At 50.1% G+C, this 14,448-nt stretch overlaps 1 protein-coding gene across 1 annotated transcript in view; it reads left to right on the top strand.

Moving 5' to 3' along the window:
• The first annotated feature begins 258 nt into the window (after positions 1 to 258).
• SCNN1B (sodium channel epithelial 1 subunit beta) overlaps positions 259 to 14,448 on the top strand; it is a 72,372-nt gene continuing 58,182 nt past the window's right edge. The window contains exon 1 of the mRNA XM_047780316.1: positions 259 to 383. The gene's annotated coding sequence lies outside the window, so the exon portion shown is untranslated. The remainder of the gene's footprint in view (positions 384 to 14,448) is intronic.

Genomic DNA, 14,448 nt, shown 5'->3' with positions numbered 1-14,448 from the left:
TGTGTGTACAAATGTGTGGACGTGCAAAGCGATGTGCAAAGGGACGCGCGAGGGGCCCGGGTGGGGGTGCTCGTAGACTTACTTGGATGTGGACGTGGGTACGAGGGAGCGTGCGGGAGCCGAGTTCGTTTCCCAGGAGAGTGAGAAAGAGAGGCCGTGGGGAGCCCGGGCGGGTGCAGTGACCCCGCCGTCGGCGCCGCCAAGCCCCGCCCGCGGCGCTCCCGGGCTTCCCCGCCCCGGCGCCCGCTCCCTCCCCGTCCCTGTCGCCGGGCGCTGGCGGCCCCACGGCCACAGCCTCCTAGCCGCCGCCGCCTCCAGATCGCCGCCGCCGCCGCCGCCACCACCGCCCAGCCGCGCGCATCCCGAGCCGCCCTGGGAAGCAGGTACAACAGCGACGCGGGGCTCGGCGCCTTCCCCCGCCACCTGCCGGCCGCCCCGCCTCAGGTTCCCACCCGAGGGCGCTCGGCGGTGGCGCTGGCGGCGCTGAGGGGACCCGGCTACGGGCGCTGGGGGACCACGGAGGAGGAGGGAAGGGAAGCCCCCCAGGATGCGAGCGAAGGGCCGGGGCGAGGGCGTCGGGGGTCTGAGGCTGCAGAGGGGGCGGCAGCGTCCTGGGCACGGATGGGAGGGGTGAAATGTCGTTCGGGAGGGTGACAACAGCGACACCTGAGAGCGCCGGCTACGGCTAGGCATCGGGACGCACAAGGCTTTGCTGGAATTAGGGCCTTCTTGGTGTTCCCATTTTACGGAGGGGGACAACTGAGGGTCACAGGCCGGAGAAGCTTCTCTAGGCGCCAGGGATGAGTTGCTGAGCCCAGATTTGAACCCCAGGCGTCTGATCCAGAGCCCATCGCTTAGCCTCCCCTCCCAGTACGCCTCTGCGGAACTGGGGGCCCGGGCGGGGGGCGGGGGGTCGCCTATCCACCGACGGTGCCTCTTGCTGGGGTGGAAGCCAGATGCGAAGGCCCTGCTGTCGAACCTCCAGAGCTGTGAATGTCGGCGACAGGGGCCGCTGTGTGCTGGGCAGGGGTGGGACCAGGAATTGCGAGCAGAGCAGAACGTGTGCAGCTGGGGCGGGGCGGTCCCCTCTCCTCCGGGGGGGGGGGGGGGGGCGGAGAGAACCAGAGTTCGTGGGAGGTTTAGGGAGGAGGCAGCAGAGCTTCTGGCACCCACCAGAGGCACACAGCTCCCCCAGGGAGTGAGGGCAGCACAGATGAGGCTGGTGTTTGTCCCCAGCTGCCAAGCCCTCTGAGTCCACGCGGAGCCTGTGTGAACCCATCCTCAGGCTTAAGCATCCTTGTGGCTCCCGCGCATGACCTCTGCCCGGAACCGACCTACCTGCCCACTGAACTGTGTGATTCCAGGAGAAAAACACCAGATCCATCCTCCTTTGTCTATTGCCTTCCAGCCCCTGCCCTCCCTGCCCCCCAGAAGCAACTGCCTTCATCATTTGGGGTGTTTCTCCCCTACTTTTTCCTACACCCGTTCCGTCATATGCATGCGTACCCATAGAAAGTATGTGAGTTTCCTCTTAATTTTGTGGGAGGATAGAAATAATAGAAATGGTATAATCCGCCTACATCATTCTGCAACCGGCTGCCCCCTCCACCCAGGTATCATTTCCTTGAAAGTGACCCGTGTGGCTGCATGTAAATCTAGCTTATTTAATTTGCTACATTGTTTTTCACCAGGGATTTGCCAAGGGCTGGGCATTTAGGTCATAAAAATTAAAGGACAGTTTTCTGTGTCAGCTTCTTCTGTAAACTGACATCTCTGGCTTAAGTAAGATTTCTTCGTGCTTTGTCCTTAACTAACTGCACGGGATCTGAATTTGGGGAAAAGGCCCCTGGTTCTCCATTGCACACGTACACGTGTGCACACCTGCACAAGGCACGCACACTTGCACGGGGGCACGTGTGCACACTTCTATCCCATCTGTCAGGGGACAAGGACAAACACACCCCTCCATCTGTGGTCTCCGCTGAGCCCACAGGCCTGGGATTGAGCCAGGCCACAAGCTTTGCCTGTCCAGGCCCCAGTGGGCAGAATTCCCATAAGGGACCAAGTCCAGGGTTTCCCTCTAGATACCCTGAGAGGACAGAGAAGGAGTTAGGAACTAAGCCTGATGGACTAAAGTTTTGGGGATCCTATGTGTGTACTCCCAAATTTTTGCTGGTCCAAGCTGTGCCGTGAGAGTGTGCTTACCTTAGAATGTGAGCCAAGGAGTTCCCGTTGTGGCTCAGCAGAAATGAACCTGACCAGTATCCATGGGGACCCAAGTTCGATTCCTGGCCTCGCTCAGTGGGTTAAGGATCCAGCGTTGCCATGAGCTGTGGTGTAGGTCACACATGCAGCTTGGATTTGGCATTGCTGTGGCGTAGGCTGGCAGCTACAGCTCTGATTCAACCCCTAGCCCGGGGAATCTCCATATGCCTAAAAAGACCAAAAACAAAAAGAATGTGATCCAAGACCATCAAGAGTTTGGAGGAAGCCTGATAAGAGTCTGTTGGGGGAAATCTGCAAGCAGAGCCGCCTGCGTTGCAATCCCAGCTCCGCCTCTTCCTAGCTTGGGCAATAGTTCCCTTCCCCATCTGAGCCAGAGTTTCACATCGTAACACAGGGATGATGGTAATAGCAACCTCCCAAAACTGTTGAGTGGATCCGTGGGTGATGAAACCAAATGCATACAGCATTGCCAGCACCCGGGAAGCAGGAAGTCTTGCATCCCGGGACAGAGGAGACCCAGAGATGGTTCCTGGGAGGCGGTGCCCCTCAGAGTCACCATCTGAGACCTTGTCCACCTCTCAAGTGCAGGTCACAGAAGCCTGGTGCTGAGTGGGACCAAGCTTGCGATTTCTGCTTGCGAGAGCCAAGCCCAGATCACAGCGGGTCCGGAAGTGTCATGGCACCTACAAAGGACCTACTGGGCTCCTGGCCCTGCGCTAAGATCCAGGAACAAACTGGGCTGAGGTCCCCACCTTTGAGTCACAGGAGACAGCAGAAGTCACAACTCGGATCTGTGTGTAAGCTTCGTGGGGCTTATGCTCCCTGTTAAATATTAGCTTACTCCCCAGATTTTTAAAAGTGAGAGATGTCACTTCATACTTCCTTTCCTTTTTTTTTTTTTTTTTGCTTTGCTTTTTAGGATCCGTACCCATGGCATATAGAAGTGCCCAGGCTAGGGGTCAAATCAGAGCTGTAGCCACCGGCCTACACCACAACCACAGCAAAAGGGATCTGAGCCACGTCTGTGACCTACACCACAGCTCACAGCAGCACCGGATCCTTAACCCACTGAGCGAGGCCAGGGATCAAACCTGCATCTTCATGGATACTGGTCAGGTTCATTTCTGCTAAGCAACAGTGGGAACTCCTGAACTTCGTATTTCCAGATCCTCCTGAGAAAAGAGGATCAGGAGTTCCCATTGTGGCTCAGTGGTTTAAGAACCCGACATAGTGTCCACAAGAATGCGGGTTTGATCCCTGGCCTCTCAGTGGCTTAAGGATCCAGCGTTGCCACAAGCTGCAGGTTAGGTCACAAGGGCAGCTTGGATCAGGTGTGGGCTTGGCTGTGGCGTTCCCTTGGCAGCTGCAGCTCCGATTCGACCCCTAGCCTGGGAACTTCGACATGCCATAGGTGTAGCCAGAAAAAGAAGAGGATCCCAAAAGCCAACCACTCTGGCCCCGACTTTCGACTATCCCCTGGGATGGGGCAGACACCCTCCAGGGTGGCACAGTCCCCACCTGGCCCCCCATGATTCAGAAAGAGCAGCTTAATATAAAAGTTAATAACGCAGATTCCACGGCCAGTTTCTGCATCCTAGCTCAGGCATGGCTTAGTTGTACGGTCTAAAGCAAATCATTTAACATTTTTGTGATTCAAAAATAGGGACAATAAGTAGCACTTCCCTCAAGGGGCCTTTTTAGGCATTAAATGAACCAACAAACCTAAAACTCTTACAGCAGTGCCTGGTGTTTGGAATACACTAAGGGTTGGTGTCACTGATGTTAATGGCAGTGTAAGCTGCCTGGTCTCTGTAACCAAGCTGTACTTGGAGTTGGACGCTTTGTAATATGCTATGGAGGAGTTCCCTGATGGCTCATTAGGTTAAGGAGCTGGCATTGTCACTGCTGCGGTTCGGGTCACTGTGTAGTATGGGTTCAATCAATCCTTGGCCCAGGAACTTCTGCATGGCCAAAAAAAAAAAAAAAAAAAAAAGCTCAGAGTTCCTTTCGTGGCGCAGGGGAAATGAATCCAATTAGGAGGCATGAGGTTGCAGGTTCAATCCCTGGCCTCGCTCAGGGGGTTAAGGATCCTACATTGCTGTGAGCTGTGGTATAGGTCGAAGACATGGCTTGGATCCCGTGTTGCTGTGGCTGTGGCATAGGCCAGCAGCTGTAGCTTCGATTCCACCCCTAGCCTGAGAACCTCCATATGCCGCAGGTGCAGCCCTAAAAAGCAAAAAAAAAAACCCAAAAACCAAAAACCGAAACAAAACAAAAAACATACTGTAGAAACAGAAGTGAAAGAGGAAAGAAGGAAGGAAAGTAACGTCTTCAGCCCCTTCTTCAAAGAAGATGCTGCAGTCCTGGATATTTTTTTCTGCCCAAGGGCAGGAAGAGGACAGGCTTTCAAGGAAAGCAACAAAAAGGAGGGGACTTCTCGAGTGAGTTTCAAAGGGTGAAGAGGAGTTTCTCTGGAGCGATAGAATGAGAAAGGCATTTCCACACGGAAGAAACAGCCTTTCCAAAGCTCTGGGAGCATGACCAGGGGAGGCATATTTAGGAAGTGACAGTAGTCCAGTGTGACTTCAAATACAGGAAGAGGCAGGAAGCCTGGGGAGACAGAAAGGGACCTTGCGATCATGAAGGGGCTCGTGGCAGGAAAGGGGATGGAAGTTTCTTGTGCTCCATCGTGTGCAGGTGCTCTTACAGTCATCATCCCTGTTGTGCCCATAATGTCCCGGGAATCAGGTTTTGTGGTCCCCACTTACCGATGCGTTAGATACAGGCTCAGAGAGGCCACTTGCTCCGGAGCTCCCCTGGGGGCTCAGTGGCAGAGCTGGAATCAGAGCTCAGATCTGTCTGATTCGAAAGCCCATGTACCCTCTCCAAGCCTCCGTTTTCGCCTCGTAAAGTGGAGATAGAGCCAGTGAGACCTACTCCATGGGCTCCACGGGACAATGAGGTGAGGATAAACTCGCAGCCCTCAGCATAGTCCCTGGCACAGGGCAGTTGCTGTTGGCATTTTGATTGAATGAAGCCTATGTTCCCCCAGGCCTCTCACCCTAACTCCCACCCCTGCCGCGCCTGAGATGGGGTCCCCGGAGCGTGAATGTCCTGGGCCAGTGGGTCTCAAGCTGTGGTCCCTGGACCAGAAGCATCAGCACCACCCAGAGCTTTTATCCAAATGCAGATTCTCAGACCCAACCCAGACCTATTCAATCAGAGACTCTGGAGGTGAGCCCAGCAACCTGTCATTGAACAAGCCCTCCAGGAGTTCCCATCGCGGCTCGGCAGTAACAACCCCGACTAGCATCCATGGGGACTTAGGTTCGATCCCTGGCCTTGCCCAGGGCGTTACAGGATTTGTCGTTGCCGTGAGCTGTGGTGTAGGTTGCAGATGTGGCTTAGAGCCCACGTTGCTGTGGCTGTAGGCATAGGCCGGCAGCTGCAGTTCTTATTCAACCTCTAGCCTGGGAATTTCTTTTTTTTTTTTCTTGTTTTATTATTTTAATTTTTTCTCCCTGTACAGCATGGGGACCAAGTTATTCTTACATGTATACATTTTTCCCCCACCCTTTGTTCTGTTGCAATATAAGTATCTAGACATAGTTCTCGATGCTACTCAGCAGGATCTCTTTGTAAATCCATTCCAAGTTGTATCCAATAACCCCAAGCTCCCGATCCCTCCCACTCCCTCCCTCTCTCCCCGGGCAGCCACAAGTCTATTCTCCAAGTCCATGATTTTCTTTTCTGTGGAGATGTTCATTTGTGTTGGATATTAGATTCCAGATATCAGTGATATCATATGGTATTTGTCTTTGTCTTTCTAACTGATTTCACTCAGTATGAGAATCTCTAGTTCCGTCCATATTGCTGCAAATGGCATTATGTCATTCTTTTTTATGGCTGAGTAGTATTCCATCATGTATATATACCACATCTTCCAAATCCAATCCTCTGTTGATGGACATTTGGGCTGTTTCCATGTCCTGGCTATTGTGAATAGTGCTGCAATGAACATGTGGGGGTGCATGTGTCTCTTTTAAGTAGAGTTTTGTCCGGATATATGCCCAAGAGTGGGATTGCGGGGTCATATGGAAGTTCTATGTATAGATTTCTAAGGTATCTCCAAACTGTTCTCCATAGTTAGCCGGGGGGTTTCTACATGCCGTGGGTGCAGCCCTAAACAGACAAAATGACAAAAAACAAAACAAACAAACCAAAAAAGCCCTCCAGGTGGAAGAATGGGTAGATGGTGAGAATTCTGACTAAAGCCAAAGGGGATGTCCTAAAATAAAGGCATATCCCCTTCAGCCTGGGAGGCTGGAAAAAACCACTTCCTTACAGATTAGGAAAATTGCAGAGGGGCCTAGTGTGTTTTTCATTCCTTTTTTTTTTTTTTTGGTCTTTTTACCTTTTCTAGGGCCGCTTCCACGGATATGGAGGTTCCCAGGCGAGGGGTCCAATCAGAGCTGTGGCCGCCAGCCTACTCCAGAGCCACAGCAACTCAGGATCCAAGCCATGTCTGCAACCTACACGACAGCTCACAGCAATGCCAGATCCTTCACCCATGGAGCAAGGCCAGGGATCGTACCCGCAACCTCGTGGTTCCTAGTGGGATTTGTTAACCACTGCACCACAAGGGGAACTCCCTTTTTTTTTTTTTTCCTAATGGCTGCACAGGCAGCATGTGGAAGTTCCCAGGCCAGGGACTTGGATCCGAGCCACAGCTGTGACCTACATCACAGCCCCGGCAACGCCAGATCCTTTAACCCACTGTGCCGGGCCAGGGATCGAACCTACACCTCTGCAGCGACCAAAACCACTGCAGTCAGATTCTTACTGCACTCCAGGGTTTTGATTGTTTATTTATTTATTTATTTATTTATTTATTTATTTTTTGTCTTTTTGTTGTTGTTGTTGCTATTTCTTGGGCCGCTCCCGCGGCATATGGAGGTTCCCAGGCTAGGGGTTGAATCAGAGCTGTAGCCACCGGCCTACGCCAGAGCCACAGCAATGCGGGATCCGAGCCCCGTCTGCAACCTACACCACAGCTCAGGGCAACGCCAGATCGTTAACCCACTGAGCAAGGCCAGGGACCGAACCCGCAACCCCATGGTTCCTAGTCGGATTCGTCAACCACTGCGCCACGACGGGAACTCCTTCCATTTTATTTATTTATTTATTTATTTAGTCTTTTTGTTGTTGTTGTTGTTGTTGTTTGATTGTTTAGAATTCACTCCCCTGCCTAGTTGCACAGCCTCCAGTGGGCCCACCTTGAGGGCCTGGTGCAAGATTTGACCTTTTGGGGAGCTGTTTCCTAGTGCGGGATGCCCTGGGCTGCTGAGGACCCCCCCCCCCCATAAAAGTCTGTGATTGGAGATCCTCTACGCCTGCGTGGCTTTGCAGGCAGCATCTTCTCCCTCAGGGCCTTGAGAACCAGGTTCAAGTCCAGGTTGGGGACAGTCACATTTTGCAAAGTGGGCCCACTCCATATGTCTTCTTCAAAGCACTGATCAGGACTGGGGCTGCAGCCTAATGAGTACAAGCACGGGCCTTGCCTTAAATATCAAAGTTGCTAAGTCTGCCTGCATGAAAATTAATTTTTCCTGGAATCCCCGGATGGCTCAGTGGGTTAAGGATCCCATGCTGCCACGGCTATGGCTCTGGTTGCTGCTGTGGCTCAGGGTTCGATCCCTGGCCTGGGAACTTCTGAATGCCGTAGGAACTATTTTCTGTAGGCCAAAAACAAAGAAGCAAACAGACAAACAAAAATCCACAAGCCCCAGGAGGTCCCGTAGTGGCTCAGCAGAAACAAACCCGACTAATATCGAAGAGGCTATGGGTTCGATCCCTGGCCTTGCCCAGTGGGTTAAGGAGCCGGCATTGCCATGAGCTGTGGTGTAGGTCACAGAAGTGGCTTGGATCCCGTGTTGCTGTGGCTGTGGTGTAGGCTGGCCACTGCAGCTCTGATTGGACCCCTAGCCTGGGAACTTCTACATGCCCCTCACTTTCAGTCCTAAAAACAAACAAAAATCCATAAGCCCAGACATGTCAAACTCGTAAAAATATTCATCACTTTAATGACAGAGAGTTCATTTCATAGAGAGCTTTTAAAGACTTTATAAATTAAAGATCAAATACCAGATCCAAAAAAGGGGTAGAGAATAAAGGATATAGTTTACTGTTTGCATAAAAAGAAATACGAACTGAATTCAGATGAAAAGATGCTCAAGTCTGAAAACAAAAATGCGCAATGAATCCACACCGATTCTGTTTTCCACCTGCCAGCTCACTGGGTAACTCTCCACGTTGGTAGAGACACCAGGATTCTCGAACTCCACCTCTGGGAGCTCGAATTGGGGCACCTTCGGGGGCAGTTAGGAAAATGGTCAGTTTTTAAGACGTCCATCCTCTAGGTCTCTGCCACTTCACCTCTAGGAATGTGTCCAGTGGATAACCTTGCCTTGGGCACCTGACGTTAGAACCAAGGTTGTCAGTGTTGTGTAAGAGCCAAGGATAGCTTACAATAGCCAAGACATGGAAACAACCTAAATGTCCATCGGCAGAGGAGTGGATCCAGAAGATGTGGTACAGAGACACAATGGAATATTACTCAGCCATTAAAAAGAGCGAAATACCAGCATTTTTTGCAGCATGGATGGACCTAGAAACTATCATGCTAAGTGAGGTCAGCCATACAATGGGACACCAACATCCAATGCTTTCACTGACATGTGGAATCTGAAAAAAGGACAGACGGACCTTCTCTGCAGAACAGATGCTGACTCACAGACATTGAAAAACTTACGGTCTCTGGACGAGACAGTTTGGGGGATGGGGGGATGCGCTTGGGCTGTGGGATGAAAATCCTGTGAAATCAGATTGTTATGATCATTATACAACTACAGATGTGATAAATTCATTTGAGTATAATAATAAAAAAAAAAAAGAGCCAAGGATAGCAAATTAGCTAAACATCCATCAGAAGGGGTCTAAGGACTGTGCCTGTCTCAACAGCCACACAGGAGAATACGACGCAGCCACTCAAAAGAAAGCAGCAGCTCTGCATGAATAAATGTGAACCTGGGAGTTCCAGTCCTGGCTCAGTGGTAACAAACCCAACTAGCACCCATGAGAACATGGGTTTGATTCGTGGCCTTGCTCAGTGGGTTAAGGATCTGGCGTTGCCGTGAGCTGTGGTGTAGGTTGCAGATGCAGCTCGGATCCCATGCTGCTGTGGCTGTGGCATAGGCTGGTGGCTACAGCTCTAATTCGACCCCTAGCCTAGCAATTTCCATATGCCGCGGGTATGGCCCTAAAAAGAAAAAAAAAAGTGAATGCGAGATATAAAAGAAGTATATATTTTTCTACTACTTGTGTGTGCTCTTTAACAAGGGACTTGGGAGGGAGTGGGATGGGTGGGGAATTTGGGGTTGGTAGATGCAAACTATTACATTTAGAATAGATATAAGCACAGGGAACTATATCCAGTCTCTTAGGATAGACCATGATGGAAGATAATATGAGAAAAGGAATATATATATATATATATATATATATATATATATAGCACATATATAGCATATATATAGCACGTATATAGCATATATATATATGACTGTCACTTTGATGTACAGAAGAAATTGACAGAACATTGTAAATCAGCTACAATTTAATTTTTAAAATTATTTTTAAAAGGTACTCGGAGTTCCTATTGTGGCTCAGCAGCAACAAACCAGACTAGGATCCATGAGGATGCATGTTGGATCCCTGGCCTCACTCAGTGGGTTAAGGATCCAGCGTTGCCGGGAGCTGCGGTGTAGGTTGCAGACGCGTCTCAGATCTGGCGTGGCTGTGGCTGTGGCGCAGGCCAGAGGCTACATCTCTGATTGGACCCCTCGCCTGGGAACCTCCATATGCCGCAAGCGCGGCAAAGGGACTCAGTGATCCTATATACGTATATATTTGCATACACACATTAGAATCTGGAGGGCGCACTGGCAATCCAGGCTGACTTTGGGGAGGGAAATTGGCAGGGGAGGCTCACTTTTCCTTGCATACACTTTGGGGCTCGTTAGATTTTTTTTTTTTTTTCCCTCGTGCAGTTGTTACATTACAGTCATAAAATCTAGCCACGCTTATCTTCTTTCTCCTTATTTAAAACAAGTGTGACACTAGAGATAAGGTTAATTCCCCAGTGATTGCTACCCAAATGATATGTCTTCCAATAAACAATGAATTCGTTGTGCTGAGTAGCACCTTTATCACAGAAGAATAAATACGGCGTGACTGCACTTGCATGGGGTGTCTAGAACAGGCAAATTCAGAGAGAGAAAGTAGGAGAGGCTACCGGGGACTGGGCGGGGGAACGGGTGATTAGTGTTTAATGGGTACAGAGTTTCATCCTGTTTGAGATGCTGAAAAAGTTCTGGGAGTTCCCGCTGTGGCTTAGTGGTAACAAACCCGACTAGTATCCATGAGGATGCAGGTTTGATCCCTGGCCTCGCTCAGTGGGTGAAGGATCCTGCGTTGCTGTGGCTGTGCCATAGACTGGCTATTGCTCCAGTTTGACCTTTAGCCTGGGAACTTCTCTATGCCTCAGGTGTGGCCCTAAAAGGACAAAAAGAAAAAAAAAAAGAAAAAGTTCCGAAAATGGATAGTAGTGATGGCTACGCAGCCATGTGAATGTCCTGGGTGCCGCGGAAATGTACGCTTAAAAATGGTTGAAATAGGGAGTTCCCGTCGTGGCGCAGTGGGTAACGAGTCCGACTAGGAACACTGAGGTTGCAGGTTTGGTTCCTGCCCTTGCTCAGTGGGTTAAGGATCCGGCGTTGCCTTGAGCTGTGGTGTAGGTGGCAGACACGGCTCAGATCCTGTGTGGCTGTGGCTCTGGCATAGGCCGGCGGCTATAGCTCTGATTCGACTCCTAGCCTGGGAACCTCCACATGCTGCGGGAGTGGCCCTAGAAAAGGCAAAAAGACAAAAAAAAAAGTTGAAATAGCATCCCTTTTGTTCGAGTCTGTTATGGGGGAATTTGCACAGACCCCGTATTAGCAAGTTAGTTTTACAACAATTAGCTGGGTGGGGAAAATGAAAGTGTCATTGCTGGGACGCCAAGACTACTTCAATTTTTGTTTGGGGGAACAGATATTACTCCTTTGATATAAGAAAGAGGCAGGAAAGACTGGGCAGGGGCTGGTGTGGCACCTTGTGAGTCCAGTTATGACATTTCAGGTTCCAGTATTTGTAAGACAACTAGGTTTTAATCAATAAGTCCTAAACAAATGTTAAATTGAAAATATCCTTACCCCCCAAAAGGTTAAAATGGTAATTTTTATAGTGTATATTTTGCCACAATGAAAATATTTAAGGATAGGGAGTTCCCATCATGGCTCAGTGGTTAAGGAATCTGACTAGTATCCACGAGGATGTGGGTTCGATCCCTGGCCTCGATCAGTGGGTTAAGGATCCAGTGTTGCCATGAGCTGCAATGTAGGTCACAGATGGGGCTCGGATCTGGCATGGCTGTGACTGTGGCTGTGGCGTAGGCTGGCAACTGAAGCTCTAATTGGACCCCTACCCTAGGAACCTTCACGTGCCACGGATGCAGCCCTAAAAAAAACAAACAAAAAAAAAATTTAAGGATGACTCAAAAAAAAAAAGTATGGGCTTTGATTTCAGGTTGCTTGGGTTCTAGTCCTTGATTCCTCCACTTCTTAGCTATGTGTGCTTAATCAAGGGTGTGTCCTTTTTTAAAACCTCAGTTTTCCTGCCTGCAAAATGGGGTTGTCACAGAGCGCCTGGCTCACCAGAATCCTGCAAGGATTAAGTGACTTTATCCATACAAAGTGTTCATTCTGCATTTCTGGAAATAGTCTAGGTGGTCAGGTTTAGGAAGATAGGGAGGCTAGGCCACACGACTAGACCAAATTTTCAGACCAGCAGATTCAGGTGGAGTGAATTTATAAATAAGGAGCTTATAAAAGCACCATCTCTATTTTTATATCACTTTGTATTTGCAAAAAAATAATGTATTTCCATAATGTCAAATTACCGAATGCAGAGTTTGACAAAATCCTCTTGGCTGGCGGGACTCTGCCAAAGATGCAGCAGTTCTAAACCTCTGGCCTCTTTACCTACAGAGATTCAAATGCTGGCTCTGTCACTTATTAGCTGTGTGACCTCAAGCAAGTTACTTAACCTCTCTGTGTTTCTGTTTTCTCATCTATAAACTGGAGGTGATAATAATTCTCACCCCATTAGGGATGTTTTGAAGATTAATGTCAAGGGCTTAGAGCAATGCTTGGCCCACAGTAAGTCTCAAGCAAATGTTTTTTGGGGTTTTTTTAAATTAATTAATTATTTTATTTTGCTGTTTTTTTAGGACCGCACCTGCGGCATATGGAGGTTCCCAAGCTAGGGGTTCAAATCAGAGCTGCAGCTGCCAGTCTGTCACAGCCACAGCCACAGCAACACAGGACCTGAGCCGTGTCTATGACCCACACCACAGCTCATGGCAGCGCCGGATCCTTAACCCACTGAGCGAGGCCCGGGATTGAACCCACCACCTCATGGTTCCTAGTCACATTCATTTCCACTGCGCCACGACAGGAACTCCGAGTGCCAAGCAAATGTTAAGAAAATAAATAAACCTGAAATAACCCTGAACATCTTAGCATTTTTGTTTTTAAAAGAGGAACTTGGTTTTTTTACACTAAAGAAATGGCATTAGAGCAGAGATAGAAGTTAGGGAGCCGAGCTGACTCTGGAGGGCTTCTCTAGGGTGGGCTGCAGAGGCCAAGATAAACCCAGCTGAGGGGGGGACAATATGATATGCTCCAAGGAGTTCAGGGATTTTCCCAAGAGGCCCCACGGTGGGAAGCACAGAACCTAGATCCAGCCCCAACTTTCTCCTCCTCCCCGGTGCCTCTCTGATAGGGAGTGTCTTGAGAATCCGGTGGCTGGGGAGTCTGGGGCCCTACGAGAAACAAAGCTCTGGGACAATCCAGGCAGCCTTGCTTCCTCCTGATGTGCCGGGGAGCTCATTCTCATGCCAAGGTCTGGAAGGAGGGCTCGGACCTGGGAAACCCGGCCCACAGTCCTTCAGGAGCCACACCTGAACTGGCTCCATCAAGGATCTTAAGCAAGGGCTAGATGGCAGCCTCCTGCAGATAAGCTGATTCCTGAAATTCCACTGTCACCTCTGTCCCTCCCCCCCCAGGAGGGTCACCTTTGTCTTTTTTTTTTTTTTTTTGCCATTTCTTGGGACGCTCCCGCGGCATGTGGAGGTTCCCAGGCTAGGGGTCGAATCGGAGCTGTAGCCACTGGCAACGCAACTCCAGATCCTTAACCCACTGAGCAAGGCCTGGGATCGAACCCGCAACCTCATGGTTCTTAGTCGGATTCGTTAACACTGAGCCACGACAGGAACTCCACCTTTGTCCTTTATCAGTGGTTTACACCACGGTGAAAAGGAGTCAGATAGAGGCTTTGGTGGGTCTGAGGCTGTGGACCCGAAGGCAGCCTTTAATGGCCTGTTTCAGAGACTGGAGGGATCAGAAAACACTTAGGTGCGCTTGGCCCATGCGAGGTGGTCCTAATAGAATAAGGAGCCATTCACTCAGCCTGAGGAGTGCTGGAGACAGAGCTGCTATGCTCAGAGTATAGCCGCCAAGGTTTAAGTGTTAAAATCCCCCCAGACGCCTTAATTCCTTTATCTGGACGCTTTATGTAACAGTTAAGAGTTTCCGAGTTAGGAGTTCCCGCTGTGGCTCAGCGGAGATGAACCTGACTCATGTCCATGAAATCGCATGTTCGACCCGTGGGCTACACACCATGGGTTAAGGATCAGGCGTTGCCATGAGCTGTGCTGTAGGTCGCAGACGCAGCTCGGATCCGGCGTTGCTGTGGCTGCAGTGTAGGCCTGCAGCTGTAGCTCTGATTCGACCCCTGGCCTGGGAACTTCCATATGCATGGGTGTAGAAGCAAAAAAAAAAAAAAAAGAGTTTGGGCATTAAAGGAGCTGCCATTGATTGGAATTTAGCTCTGTGGGACCCCATGTAAGATACTTAACCTCTGAACCCAAACCGTGGCCTGTGGGGACAGTGGTACCTCCTGCAGGGCCCTAGGTAAGCAGGCACAGCACCTTAGCTCAGTGGCAGGTAATTGACTCCTGTTGACGGACCCCACCCTTCTTACTGCTCTGATTAACTCCAGAAA

This window comes from Phacochoerus africanus, chromosome 5, assembly GCF_016906955.1.
Source record: "Phacochoerus africanus isolate WHEZ1 chromosome 5, ROS_Pafr_v1, whole genome shotgun sequence".
NCBI classification, from domain to species: Eukaryota; Metazoa; Chordata; class Mammalia; order Artiodactyla; family Suidae; genus Phacochoerus; species Phacochoerus africanus.
This window is presented reverse-complemented; position numbering and strand designations above follow the sequence as displayed.